The following is a 15794-nucleotide window of genomic DNA, read 5'->3' as shown; positions in this document are numbered from 1 at the left end:
GATTAATAAGGGGACCGAGGGTAACAGGGAGAATGCAGGCCAATGGGTTTGAGAAATATATCAGCCATGATTGAATGGCAGAGCAGATGTAATGGGTTGAATGGCCTAATTCTGCTCCATATCTTCTGCTTTTATGGTCTAAAAACAATGGTACTCTGATCTGGTGAACTAAACCATAGAAATCTAATAACACTATGTATTTCTACCAATCTTTGCCATTGAATGCTTGACAAAATGATATTGCTCTTTGCTAGTTAAAATTGCTCCTATAAAGAAGTCAATGAGTTTGTGTTCCCTGCTGGGTAACTCACTTCCTGATGCACCAATGACATTATATCATCAGCAACACACAAGTCATAACTGAGTTAGAATGGCAGCATTACAAAATATTAAAGAGTTCAACGGCATCCAGGACAAAGCAGCTCGCTTGATTAGCATCTCGTCCATCATCTTACTCATTCACTTCATCATCACGCATACACTAGCTCTTAATGAGCCCCAAGGTTGGCAATTCCTTGTGTAGTTTGATTCAATGATAATAAATGATAATACGTAGATTGATAGAAAAAGTACAGATAGTTGATTTTAAAGTATGCACTGCTGACAAAAATCATATTTCAACAAATATCACCAGCAAATATGCACCATCTGCTGGTTCTTCCAATATAACTTCAGTTGATCTAACCTACTTTACAAATAGCTTTAAAGGTTCATGCAACTTGAATGACTCATCTAATGATGCAGGAGAATTGCAGTACTTGAATGTCAACTGGGAAAAATTGCTTCTCACCTGTCAAGTATTAAATACTGAAGTGTAATCAATTAATGCACTCAAGTCAACATTGTTTTCTTTGTCTGCAGTTCGAAGACTGGTTGGCTATTTATCACAGACTTCTATAGAACAAAAAATGCAAATAATTTGTACTACAAAAGCCTCATCAGTTAGTTCCCAGTTGCAAGCAGCTTATTTCAAATTGGTACATTTTAACTAAATTGTCATGGCTTTGTACAAAAGAAACCAACCTTGAAAATGAAGTGCTGAAATCAGCCATTTTTGTTTTCGGGTGGACATTCAGCGTTGGCACTGTTACAGTTAAGGTCACTTCACATGTGGCTATAGCTCACGTTGAAATATCAAAGCTACATGAAAGTAAAGATTACACAACTTGGCCATGTTAAATTTCGGGGTCATGTTGGCTGGAGAGATGGAACTTCTCACAGCAACACCCTATCACAACAGCAGCTGCCTGCCCCAGAAGTGAAGCAGAAAAGCAATGAATAAAGAAAGATCAATGCGAATGTTGGTTCATAGGTACGTAATTGGAGAAAATAATTGGGAAGAAGTTCATGGTGCACTCTCATTATGATATGCTTAAAAATAGTATGGAGTAGTCAGTCACAACAAATTATGGAGTGTCTTAAACTGCCACAAGATCCACAATGTTTGTTGCATTAAGACCTGCTACTTGTTAAGTAAGTTTGTATGGCTGTTGCTTGGCCTTGTTATATAAACTGTGATGGAGCTGTAAAAGAAATGCTTTCTATTTACAACTCCAGATGATGAGAATGATATTGCCTATTTCTCCTTCATAGTGGAATTTACTGCTCAGCTCATTTTAGCTGAAGCGGGATTAAGAAGTGGTTGCAAGCCCCAATTACGGAGGGAAAAATGAGGATTAAAATCAAAATATCTAAACAATGTTCACAATATTGTGTGCTAAAGTTTCTTTCTGTTCATCAGGAAGAGACTGCTCAGTATATGCATGTGTCAAAAAAGCAGATTGCTGATCTTTATTGCAACAGATGTCACACAACGTGATTGTATGCAGTGGTTACAGCAGAATGATAACAACAGCCTCAGGCTAGGTTTTGGCCATTTCAATCAGGAACTGGAGTTCTGCTATACAGAAAACAGATGTAATTATATAGTGTGTAGCTGTTATAAGGAAATCACAGTTTTTAATGATGAAAATATATTTTTTATGAGCTCAATTAAGAGAAATATATCTCTCTGTACCAGCTCATTACTCACTCCACTCCTTCTGTATGATGATATTGAGGACTAGCATTAACATTGTGAACAGTGACCATTGGCAATTGATTACAAAACAGAAATAAATTTCCGGAATTCCAAATGTTCAAGGTACAAACGTACTAATTTCACATCACCTTGTGATTTTTATAATTAAACCAGTTTTAGATCATTAAGCAGATTGTCACAAGTTTCCCAAATCATTTTTTTAAAGCGTTACTTCTCCAACTTCATCAAGCACCTACTCAGAAGCAAAATATATGGCTTGGGTAGCAGTATGATCTTCTGTTTTTGCCACTGCATTGACCATTCCAATATAGGATATTCCATAAATGGCTCTCAAGTGTTTTCTCAGCTTTGTTAGTTGAACTAGTCTACTGATTCCTTGAATCATTTCTAACTTGTAAAGTACCATAAATGCAAAAATATTAACCGGATGTCTCCCTGGCTCACTTTGACAAAAAAAAAATGGAGATTGCCCTGTTAAACATCTACAAGACATTAATTCAGCCTGTACTGAAGTAGTGTGTCTAAGACTAGGTGTTACACTTCAGCTTGGGTATGAAAGCAATGCAGGGCGTGCCAAGAAGATTCATGAGAATGGTCTAATGGAAGAGGAATTTTGACTGTGAACACAGTGAGCTGTTTTCTTTTGAGGAAAGAAGACTGCAAGGAAATTTGATAGTAATATTCAAAATCAACAGGGTATCTAGATAGAGTAGGGAAGGAGAAAGTGTTCCTAGTTAGTAACAAGAGGACACAGAATTAAACTTAATTGTCAAAACAAACAAAAGCAGAATAAGGAAGAATCTTATCTATGCAGCAAATGGTTAGGTTTCAGAATGCATTCTCTGAAAATGGGGTGAAAACAGGTTCAATTGAAGTAAAAAGTGAATTAACCTGTTATTTCACAAGAAACTATGTACGGGGTTACTAAAAGAGAATGGCATTCAGTCAAAATGCTCTTTTGGGGAGAAATTAGTGACAAACAAAAAACTGCACATGCTGGAATCCAAGGTAGACAAGTAAAAGGTTGGAAGAACACAGCAAGCCAGGGAGCATTAGGAGCTGGAGAAGTCAATGTTTCAGGTATCACCCTTCTTCAAGAGTGGGGGATGGGGATAAAGGGATCTGCAGCTCCCCTTAGCCCCACCCCAAATCCTGAGGAATGGTTACACTTGAAATATTGACTTCTCCACCTTCTGATGTTGCCTGGCTTGCTGTGTTCTTCCAGCTTCTTGCTTGTCTATCTTTTGGGGACCAGGCATACACACAACAGGCCGAATGGCCTTTTGAAGCACTCTAACAAATCTATGATTCAGTGATTTGATTTTACCTAAAGATCAGAAGTTGGTAGATTCAAATTTACTTGCACCCATCATTCCTTTTTTTTAAGTCATGCAGACCCATGTCTATTCAACAACAACCTGTATTTGTTGAGCTCCTTTAACACATAAGATGGATCAAGGTACTTCACAACAGTAATTATCCAAAATTTGATACTAGATTCAATATGGAGATATTGGAAAAGGTGACAAAATAAAGAACAAAGACGAAAGTTCTAAGGTTTGAGTACTCTAATGTGCAATCGATCCAATAACATGATGAATTATATCCAGACGGCATTCATGAAACAATGTGAATAAACAGTTAAAGATATTTGTAATTTCATGTTTCTTTTGAGGTTTTTTTACAATTTGTTCATTAAAGAGCCTTTCGGGTCATCAATGCGCTATTTATGCATAGATTATATATACTGACACTCTTCAGATATTATTACCATTTCAAAAATTCATGATGTAGACTAGTGGAATAAAGCCATTTATTTTATGCTAATTACTTCTGCCTTGGAGCCAAAGATCTACAAGAACCAATCAACAAACCTGCTTCATCAACTGTCAGGAACTGACCTTTGAATGTCTAAAGGAATGATATTTTGCACCCTGAAGCAGCAGGCTGGGTTAAATTTAAGTGTACCTTTACACCATAAATAAACATAGGGAAGATTGCCTTGGGACTTTCCTGACATTGAATATTGAGTATTTTTGACATCTTTGCTGCTGAAAGGCACTTCTGCAATCTGTGGCTCACTCAGTAACATGCTCACCTCTGAGTCAGCAGGTTGCATGTTCAAATACTCTCTTCAGGACAAGAACACAAGAGTCAGCATCTTGCAACGACCTGAGGAAATGTCGCACTGTAGGAGAGGCAGTCATTCAGTTTAGATGTGTCTTGACCACGGGTCAGAACCCCGAAATACAATTTTTAACATGTAATTCTAAAGTGGTGCTTTTTAAAAGAGGGCTGACAAATCCACAAATGGCTGCATATGTAAATTAAGCAGCTGTCCAGAAAGAGAGATCCATGGAATTTCACACCTATAAATCTGAAGGAACCTTCAAATATCAGCCATTGAAAGCTGGACTTGGGGAAGAGGAACATCAAAACAGACTGTACTGTTATCTTGTGTGACTACAAAAATTGAGGATCTGCCAACCCCCTGCTCAACAGTAAGCATTTACCTATGAATTATATCCAAAAATGCAGACATAGTTCGTGTTTTTCCTTTTGAAGCATACTCAAGGATGAGGATAAAAAAGTCAATTTAATGGGACTGAACACTTTCATAAGTAACAACCTGGGTTTCGAGCATCAGCACGCTGTAAATATCACAGTCATAATAACTTGCCCCTAATCATCCTTGTGTTGCAGGTAAAGTCCATCCCTCACTCTGCATGCTAAAAGCTAGCTGTTAGCCAGTAAAAAGAGAAACAGGACAAAAAAGATCCTCTTGCACTCTGAGTCCCGACATTCAATCACTGTTAAAAAGTATCAGAACTACAGAACCTCAACCGATCTGCCAAATTGATGCTACCAGTAACCTGCACTGCAATAGTCAATATGTTTAACTCTATGCTGTTCATCAATAATTCAGAGAGTGTTGATGTTTTTAACTTTTATCCTTTTGGACTCACCTCTTATATCTACCCACTGTGTTCATATGCTGCATTGGTATTTCTTCTTCCGCGCATTAATTGACAAACTCATGACTTTTGTTAGTTCAAGAAAATTGAGCTAAATTGTCTCAACTTTAAAACATAAGTTAATTTGGTCTGGGAAACAGACACAAGGAAAGGGATCCTTTTTAAATTAACCTCATTGCACCCAACAATGGAGATTAGTGAATAAAAAAAGGGAACCAATTTGACCAATGGTACTAGGGAGTTTAACAGTTTGGAGTATTCCAACAAGAACTGTTTTAAATTGGAGAACTTTACATCAAGTCTGGTCATAACAGATGTTAAATTGAGGCCTGAGCTTGTCAGCTCCAGGATTCGAATCAATGAAGAATGCCTCATCCAATCGTAGGCTGGTTCTCTTCTGTGCTTACTGCTGATAGGTTCAATAGTGAACCTATCAGCACTCACCTTGTGAAAGAAGCAATCTCTAATTGGAGGAGCAATAATCAGATACAGTAGTACAGAAGGTGTTGACAATGAGGAAGTTGACAGTGAATTTTTTTTTGCTACAGTCTAGTTTTGGCCAAATCTGGGTGAACAGAAAGTCAAGGAGAACTGAAGGAATAGAGGCTGCAAAGGGGTAGGGGATGAGACAAAGTTGGGAAGACAAGGAGACTTGCAAAAGGAGACGTAAAGATAAGGAGACTATGGGGAAAACTCAGATATCTGCAAAGGAGGTTGAGGGGAGCAAAAGGGAGCATGCGGGAGGTTGGGGAGAGATCAAAGCTGCAAGGGAGGATAAGAGAGAGAGTTAGAGACTGCAAAAGGTTGGAAAGAGAAGTTGGCTGCAGACATTTTAATCTTTTCATCAAAAGGAACATTCAGCTAAGAGTAAACCAGGAAAACTTGAACAAGGTAAAGGATTACTTGCAAATGAATGTGGGAATTTTAACTGAATGTTCAGGAACTACTTCTGGTGAAATGCTAATATGCTGAAATTTAATTTAATCATCATAATAACACTGGGACAATTGTTAAATTTGTATTTGAGATTGAGATCTGAGATGTAATAAAGTTACAACCTAGTTAAAAACTTCCAGCTTTGGGCATTTGATATGATCTCACCACTCTGAAAGGTGTGTTCAAAGTGATTAGCTGTAGAAGTGTGTGTCAGTTATTTTGAGAAGAAAAAAAACATTTTTGCATCTAAATGAACACTGTGCCTTATGTCAAATCAAGTACAGCGGGGTTTAGGGTGTTAATGCTTTTTATCTGTGTTGTGACTTTCAATGCAATGGAGAGGTGATACATTCTGGAGGCACGGCTGAATTATTCTCATTCTGCATGAGTGTGAGTCCAAATATTCTCTAAGTCAACATAAATACAAAGGGCAATATGATAAAGAGCTTATACTCGAAACGTCAACTTGCCTGCTCCTTGGATGCTGCCTGACTGGCTGTGCTTTTCCAGCACTACACGTTTTGTCTCTGACCTCCAGCATCTGCAGTCCTCATTTTCTTCCAATGTGATTGCATCATCTGATGGTGAGAATGAGAAAGATTAGATTACTTACAGTGTGGAAACAGGCCCTTCGGCCCAACAAGTCCACACCGCCCCGCCGAAGCGCAACCCACCCATACCCCTACGTTTACTCCTTACCTAACACTACGGGCAATTTAGCATGGCCAATTCACCTGACCTGCACATCTTTGGACTGTGGGAGGAAACCGGAGCACCCGGAGGAAACCCACGCAGACACGGGGAGAACGTGCAAACTCCACACAGTCAGTCGCCTGAGGCCCTGAAACCCAGGTTTCCAGAATTTGAAGTCATTTGGCCTCCTACTATTCTCTCTGTGCTGGGCATTTGTAAGTGTTATTAGCATCAAAACAAAAAGAGAAAATATTTGTCAATCAGTTACAAAATGCTTGTGTTTTGTTATCAAACTTACCTACTGCTCATGAGAGCTTGCTGTCAAGAAATTGACTGCTATGTTTCTGACATTATGACGATGACAACACTTCAAAAATGCTTCATTGGTTATAAATTGTTTGAGGTATTGGTGGTTGTGAAAGAAACAGCCAGAAAGTCAATCTACCTTATGACCTGTGTACAGCTAAACTGGCTTACCATGGAACTATCATAAAATAATTAGTCAGAGTGCATCTTAAATGTGAAACAGCTTGGGGTGTCCAGATGAAGTAAAAGATATGATATATGCAAGTAAGGTCCCTTTTTTTCTCTCTATGAATGGAAATAGAAGAAATTCTAGTAACTTTCTGTACAGGCATTTGCACTGACCCACTCGATTTCCAGATATTTCAATGTGGTCAGGCTGACCTGAGGCAAATCTAGAAAACTCTCACATCGTGTTACACCTTAGATAACACTGCTGTCATAATTACACAGCATATCATCCAACTCACCATGAATACTGTCAGAGGAGATCTACCAATAACTAAATTAATTGGTTTTAGTTCTCTTGCTCCTGTTTCCAAACCATGTTATTATTTACCACTTCTGCTGAAAGCCACTTTAATTATCTTTAATCTTCATGACTGTGGCAGCAAAAATAGCCCACCACACTCATTGGCTTGGAATTAGTGCCTAGGCTGTGATTTTAATCAAAGGTTTTGAACAGTATCGTAAATTGCAAGGTGTTGCTGAAAAAGCTCTCATTTTTGAAGGGATCCAGTATAGCAAGAAAATAAAAACCTCCCTACACCAAGGTCTCACCGAAGGCATCAATTTAGCATGAGTGGTGATGGTTCGTCAATCATTATAATTAAAATTGGGGAAAAGGACAGGACATTAAAATTGACAGCAGTCCTCAGAAATTGTGTGGGAAATGGGATTTGCACATGATGTACTTAATAGTTATATGAGAGGCTGAAACCACTTATGCAGCTGCTGGATCCATCAAATGAGCTAGATAGATGGAACACAAGCTCCATTACAGTCAAGCTTCTGTTACTGTCTCCTGTTAATGCATACCAAAACTAATTAAACCAACCTCCAAATAAGACTCTCGCTGTCCTGTATGAATTTTCCTGTTTGTCCATTTGCTAACCTCTTGATCTTTACTTTTCATGCCATATGGGAATTTTGCATAATAAAGGCAATCCCACCGGATAATGGACTACAATTGTCCAGCCAGGGACAGTGGGGAGTCATGTTGCAAGAACTTGTTCAATTATAATGATAAAATTAAATTTCAGCATATTAGCAACGTTTCCTCTTCTGTTGAAAGGCCACTGATGTAAACGTTCATTAATTCTGTTTCTCAGATGTGGCCTGAATTGCTGAATATTTCCAGCTTTTTAAATTATTTCCTGCAAATTATGTGGTTGTTTGACCATGCAACAGTCCAGATTTTGCCCCATTGGAGGCAAGCAGTAAACAAGCCGAAACAATCAGCGGCAATTAAAGCTACATACATTAACAGCCACACAGCAATCGTAAAAGGACTGCGGGGTATAGGGTTCTGAGGAAGGGTCACTCAACCTGAAACATTAACTTTGATTCCTTTCCACAGATTCTACCAGATCTGTTAAGCTCTTCCAGCAACTTCTGTTCTTGTATAGTACAGCAAATGGCACACGCACATAATATTAAAATAATAAAAATAATAGTGCAAGGGATTTTATTATATTATTTGTTCATGATGCATTGCTAGTTGGATCAGCATTTATGGCCCAATGTTAATTGTTCGGGAACAGAGTGGCTTGCTGTGACATTTCAGAAGACAGTTGTGTGTCAATGACATTGCTATGTGTGTGGAGTCACATGTAGGCTAGACAAGGTAAAGGTTACCTTTCATTAAGTATATTAGTGAATAATTGGTTATATGGTAACCATTAGCGTAGCTTTTATTCCAGAGTTTTTTTCATTGATTTCAGGTTTCACCGCCTGCCATGGTAAGATTTCAATCCATTGTTCCCAAGAACATTAGAGGCTAAGATCTTGGATACAAAATTAACTTGATAGTGGAGCACAGGGGGTGGTAATGGAAGTTTGCTGTCCTGACCGGAGGCCTATGACCAGTGATGTGCAGCAAGGATTGGTGTTGGGTCCACTGTTGTTCATCATTTATGTAAACGGTTTGGATGAGAATATCGGTGGCAGGGTTAGTAAGTTTATAAATGACACCAAAATTGGTGGTTTGTGGACAGTGAAGATGGTTATCTAAGATTACAGTGGGATCTTGATCAGTTGGGCCAATGGGCCGAGAAATGACAGATGGACTTTAATGCAAATAAATGTGAGGAGTTGCATTTTGGTAATAGCAGGACTTATACAGTTAATGGTAGCAGCCTGGGGAGTACTGTTGAACAGAGGCCTAGGGGTGCAAGTACATTGTTCCTTGAAAGTTGCTTCACAGACAATGGCATGCTTATCTTCATTGGTCAGAGCATTGAGTACAGGAGTTGGAAATCTGTACAAGACATTCATAAATCCACATTTGGAGTAGTGTGTACAATTCTAGTCACCCTGCTATATGAAGGATGCAACAAAGGGAGCAAAAAATTTTTACAAAGAGACTGGAATGTTTGAGTGAGTTTTGAGAAGATTTATAGCTGAGGTTGAGGTTTTGGATGTAGGTTTGCTCGCTGAGCTGGAAGGTTCATTTCTAGATGTTTTGTTACCCTACTAGGTAACATCTTCAGTGGGCCTCTGGTGAAGTAATGCTGAAAATTCCTGCTTTCTATTTATATATTTGGGTTTCTTTGAGTTGGTAATGTCATTTCCAGTGGTGATGTTATTTTCTATGGTGAAGTCACTTCATGTTCCTTTTCTCAAAGGGTGGTAGATAGGGTCTAACTCGATGTGTTGTTGATAGAGTTCTGGTTGGAATGCCATGCTTCTAGGAATTCTTGTGCTTGTCTTTGTTTGGCTTGTCCTGGGATGGATGTGTTGTCCCAGTTGAAGTGGTGTCCTTCCTTATCTATATGTGAGGATACTAGTGAGAGAGGGTCATGTCTTTTATGTAGCTTATTGGTGTTCATGTATCCTGGTGGCTAGTTTTCTGCCTGTTTGTCCAATGTAGTGTTTGTTACAGTCCTTGCACGGTATTTTGTAAATGACATTAGTTTTGCTTGTTGTCTGTATAGGATCTTTCAAGTTCATTAGCTGCTGTTTTAGTTATAAGGAGAGGCTGGACTTTTTTCACTGGAGCATAAGAGGTTGAGGGGTGACCTTATAGAAGTTTATAAAATCATGAAGGGTACAGATAAGATGCATTGCCAAGGTCTTATAACCAGGGTAGGGGAGTTCAAATATAAAGGGTATATATTTAAGGTGAGAGGGGAAAGATTTAAAAAGGACTTAAGGAGCTACTTTTTCACACTGAGGGTGGTATGTATGTGGAACGAGCTGTTAGAGGAAGCTTTAGAGGTGAGTACGATAACAACATTTTCGAACATATTTGGACAGGTACATGTGTAGGAAAGGTTTAAAGGGGGTTGGGATAAATGCAAGCAAATGGAAATAGCTCAGTTCAGGAAATCTGGTCAGTATGGATGAATTGCGCTAAAGGGCCTGTATCCATGTTGTCTGACTCCATGATTTTACCTGGTGACATTACCACTATGCTTCCAATTCATCAGTAAGGACTTGATTAGATTCCAACTCACCTCTGAAAGGTAAAGTCTCCAGAAACATAGAAACCAGATGCTGAAGCTGGATTACATTTTGCCCTTTCAATCTTGGTACCCGACTTGGAATCTAACCTAAACTAATTCAGTGACAATTTCCATGGTAGTCAAGTTATTACCAGATAATTTGACCAGAAAATTCAGGAAATACTCAGCAGGTCCAGCAGCATTTGTGAAGAGAAAAGCAAATCATTTCAGGTCTGTACCTCTCATCTGAACATATTACTTCCAATTGTGTTCATCGATGCAAAACGTTAATTCTGTTTCTCTTTCCACAGATGGTGCCAGACCTGTGGAGTTTCTCCAACTTTCTGTTTCTATTTCAGATTTCCATTATTCATTGTATTTTGGTTTGCTGTACCGGATAATTTGAACCCAGTTTTCATGAGAACGTAGTTGACAGCAAATGGAATACAAATACAATCACAAACTAAGTTGATATGGAAGGTGCAAGTTTGGTAGTTTGCCCTTTTAACCAATATTTGTACCATGTCAGAGGACAGATTTGGCAGATTGGCAAGTGTACTCTGTTTGTTAGAAGTGTTGCCATGGAGAATGCAACAGTTACTGTTTGACAGAGTCAAGAATGGGATGCTGGAAAAGCACAGCAAGTTAGGCAGTATCCGAGGAGCAGGAGAATCGATATTTCGGGCAAGAGCCCTTCATCAGGAATGAGGCTTCTGAGCAGAGGGGGTGGAGAGATAAATGAGAGGGGGTGGGGCTGGGGGGAAGGTAGCTGAGAGTGTGATAGGTGGACAGAGGTGGGGGTAATGATGATTGGTCAGAGAGGATAGGTGGGAAGGAAATGGACAGGTAGGACATGTCATGAGGGTAAGTTGGAAGGTTGGAGCTGGGATAAGATGCAGGGAGGGGACATGAGGAAACTGGTGAAATCCACATTGATGTCGTGCGTTTGGAGGGTCCCAAAGCAGAAGATGAGGCATTCTCCCTCCAGGTGTCAGATGGAAAGGGAGTGGCAATGGAGGAGGCCCAGAACCTGCATGCCCTTGGCAGAGTGGGAGGGGGAGTTAAAGTGGTCAACCATGGGGTGGGTGGGGTTGGTTAGTGTGAATGTCTCAGAGATATTCCCTGAAGTGCTGTGCGAGTAGGCGTCCTGTTTCCACGATGTGGAGGAGATGGCATCAAGTGCAACGGATACAATAAATGACCTGTGTGGAAGTGCAGGTAAAACTCTGATGGATGTGGAAGGCTCCTTTGGGACCTTGGACGGAGATGAGGAGGGGAGGTGTGGATGCAGGTTTTGCAATTCCTGTAGTAGCAGAGGAAGGTGCCAGGAGGGGAGGGTGGGTTGGTGGGGGTCGTGGACCTGACAAGAGAGTTGAGGAGGGAATGGTCTTTACGGAAAGTGGATAGGGGTGTGGATGGAAATATATCTCTGATGGTAGGGTCTCTTTGTAGGTGGTGGAAAAGGCAGAGGATGATGAGATATATGTAGAGGTTGGCAGGGTGGAAGGTGAGGACCAAGGGGGTTTGGTCCTTGGTGTGGTTGGAGGGGTGAGGTTTGAGGGTGTAGGTGCAGAAAGTGGATAAGATGCACTGGAGGGCATCATCGACCATGTGGGAGGGGATATTGCAGTCTTTGAAGAAGGAAGCCATCTGGTGTGTTCTGTGATGGAACCAGTCATCCTGGGAGCAGATATAGCAGAGGCAGAGGAATTGGGAATGAGGGATAGTGTTTTTACAGGAGACAGGGTGGGAGGAGGTGTAGTTCAGGAAGCTGTGGGAGCCAGTGAGTTTGTAGATGTCTGTGCTGAGTCAGTCACCATTGATAGAGATGGAGAGATCCAGGAAGGGGAGGGAGGTGTCTGAGATGGTCCAGGTGAATTTAAGGTTGTGGTGGAAGGTATTTGTGAAGTTGATGAACTGTTCAACCTCCTTGTGAGAGCATGAGATGGCGCTGATACAGTCATCAATGTAGCAGAGGAAAAGGTGGGGAATGGTGCTGGTGTAAATGTGGAAGATAGACTGTTCCACATAACCGATAGAAACTGGCAGAGCTGGGGCCCCTACGGGTGCCCACGGCTACCCCTTTCATCTGGAGAAAGTGGGAGGATCCAAAGGAGAAATTATTGAGGGTGAGGAACAGTTCAGCTAAAAGAATAAGAGTGTCAGTGGAAGGGTATTGGTGAGGACGCCAGGTGAGGAAGAAACGGAGTGCTTGGAAGCCCTCGTCATGGCAGACAGAGGTGTATAGGGACTGGATGCCCATGGTGACGATGAGGTTTTTGGGACCAGGGAAATGAAGGTTTTGGAGGAGATGGAGGGCATGGGGTGGTGTCCTGAATGTATGTGGGGAGTTCCTGGACCAGGGACTTTTACCCCCACACATGTCATTTACTGTATCCGTTGCTCCCGATGCGGTCTCCTGTACACTGGGGAGACAGGATGCCTACTTGCAGAGTGCTTTAGAGAACATCTCCAGGACACTTGCACCAATCAACCCCACTGCCCCATGGCCGAACATTTCAACTCTCCCTCCCCCTCTACCAAGGACATGCAAGTCCTGGGCCTCCTCCATCACCACACCCTAGCCACCTGATGGCTAGATGAAGAATGCCTCATCTTCCGTTTTGGGAAGCTCCAACCACATGACATCAATGTGAATTTCACCAGTTTCCTCCTGACCCCTCCCTGCACCTTATCCCAGTTCCAACCTTCCAACTCAACACTGCCCTCATGACCTGTCCAATCTGTCCATCTTTCTTCCCATCCATCCGCTCCACTCTCCTCTCCACCAATCACCAGTAACCCTACCTCTGTCAACCTATCACACTCTACCTTCGCCCCAGCCCCACCACACACCCCCCATCCCTCCCCCTTATTTATCTCTTCACCCCTTGGCTCAGAAGCTTCATCCCTGATGAAGGGCTCTTGCCCAAAATATCGACTCTCCTGCTCCTTGGATGCTGCCTGACCTGCTGTGCTTTTCCAGCACCACACTCTCGACTCTAATCCCCAGCATCTGCAGTCCACACTTTCTCCTAATTACTGATTGACAGTTAACTGCCTAGTTTTGTTTAAATTGGAAGCCAGGTAAATTGCCATGACATTCTCCATAGCAACACCTCTACCAATCGTAGTCCATTTGCCTCCCCTCACAGTACAAATGCTAGTTTTCCCTTTATAGGAATTCTTGCAAATTGTATCTAAGTGCAAGATGAAAAACTTTGACAAACTCTGTCTTTTCTCAGCAATATTCAAATTTTGGCCGACTAAATTACAACAGATATAAAAATATTTATATTAGATCTATCAAGAAGAAAGATCTTTCAAATGCAGTCATTACATTTTACGATGTTAACCAGGTTGAGTTTGCTTACTTATACTGATAATGAACATTTCAACTTAGCTGTAGCCATCTCTCTTGGTCATCTCACTGAACAGATCCAGAATTCTGAATGTCAGAAAATTTGAGTACCACTGAAGAAGCACAGCAGGTTTATGAATTATTCTCTTGTGCCTGAGGCAGTTCTCGTTAAATTCAGTGTGCACTCACCTCAGAATCCTATGGATTGAGTTCAGCATCTGAGCAAACTGACTGCCAACTTACACAGAGTTTATTGTTTTTATGCTTTATCTTGCACTTCAATCAATCTCATGTCATAATTTACTGATTATAACTCAGTCAATAGCTCCCCAAATCTAGATCAAAGGAATTTCAAATAAAGCACTGTTATCTGTTCTAACATGAGATCTACACTGTTGTGGGTGAACAACAATGGTCATTACTAAACATATCCATATGTAGAGAATAGTGTCGGAGTACCTTTTTTGGGAGCATAAAAACATACCACCCATTTAACCTGCACCGCCATTCTTTTTTAAAAATTGTCTCATAGGATGTAGGCCACATAGGCTGGGCTAGCATCTATTACCCCTTTCTAGTTGCCCTTGGGAAGATGGTGATGAGCACTTTCTTGAACTGATGCAGTCCACCTGCTATAGATGAACCCAGAAAACTATTAAGGAGGGAATGCTATGATTTTAACCCAGCGATATATCACTATTTCAGGAAGGTGAGTGGCTTGGAGGGGAACTTGAGGGTGTTTTTGTTTCTATGTATCTGCTCCTGCTTTCCCTTCAAAGTGGAAGTGGCCATGGGTTAGGATGGTGCTGTACAAGGATCTTTCCACAGTGCATCTCTACCCCTGCTTTGAGACTGAAGAAACAAGGGAACCATGTTACCTGCATCTTCTGCATCCAACCCTTTAAGTATTTTGTAGGCTTCAATTAGATCACACCTCATTGCTTGGAACCCCAGATACCCTGCCCCCAGCTCCTTCACAGAAGAAAAGAAACAGTAAAACTGGTAAACGAGGCAGAGTTGTCTGACTTGGTCTTGTACTTCAAATTGGAGGCTGGGTATGAACAAATGTTACCCATTTGATGTGATTATGATTCCTTTCACACATACACGGTAGCTGTACTTAGAGTAAAGGTCTAATACTATTCACTCTACTCACCTATCAGTGAAACTCTGGAGGGAAAATAAATGCTATAATTATAGAATCCAATCAGCAGCATGAGGCTAAATGCAAGGAACTTAATATTGTATTGCCCACAAGTACAAATCATTGTCATATCACCAGTAATTGTTCCTTCTTTTACTTATTACTTCCAATCTAGCATTACTCTCCATACACCTTCCTATGATAATAATTCTAATATTTCTCCAGTATTCTTTTATAGAATTATATCTTTTGATAGAAGTTATTCTGGCCTGTAAAGTGAAATTGTATGCTCAGAGCACAATTTCTTTTTCATATCAATTCAAATAAAGTGATTAATTTAATTCCCGCTTTTTTTTAACTGGAATTTTAAGGTGGAACTTCTGCAAGGAATGCCAGGCTTTGTTGTCAGTGCTGTTCCATAGGCCTTCACATAATCAGCAGGACAAGCTGTTTTTGATGCCTAAGAGCATCCACATAATCAAATTAGAAAACTCATGCCACACTTTTTGTTAGTTTTCAAAATGAACTGAGATAAAACCAGCACAGCTGCCAGACTGGAATAGTAAATGTGGAGCTTTTGAAAGAACAGAGGGTGACTTTAAAATATTGTCTAAAGCTGGTGTCCCTATTAATATTCTCACCGAATTGCAAAAAAACATTAGAGTATCCTGTGAGA

Source organism: Chiloscyllium punctatum, chromosome 23, assembly GCF_047496795.1.
Source record: "Chiloscyllium punctatum isolate Juve2018m chromosome 23, sChiPun1.3, whole genome shotgun sequence".
In the NCBI taxonomy this organism is placed as follows: Eukaryota; Metazoa; Chordata; class Chondrichthyes; order Orectolobiformes; family Hemiscylliidae; genus Chiloscyllium; species Chiloscyllium punctatum.
The sequence above is the reverse complement of the archived record's forward strand: the minus strand, read 5'-3'. Positions refer to the sequence as shown.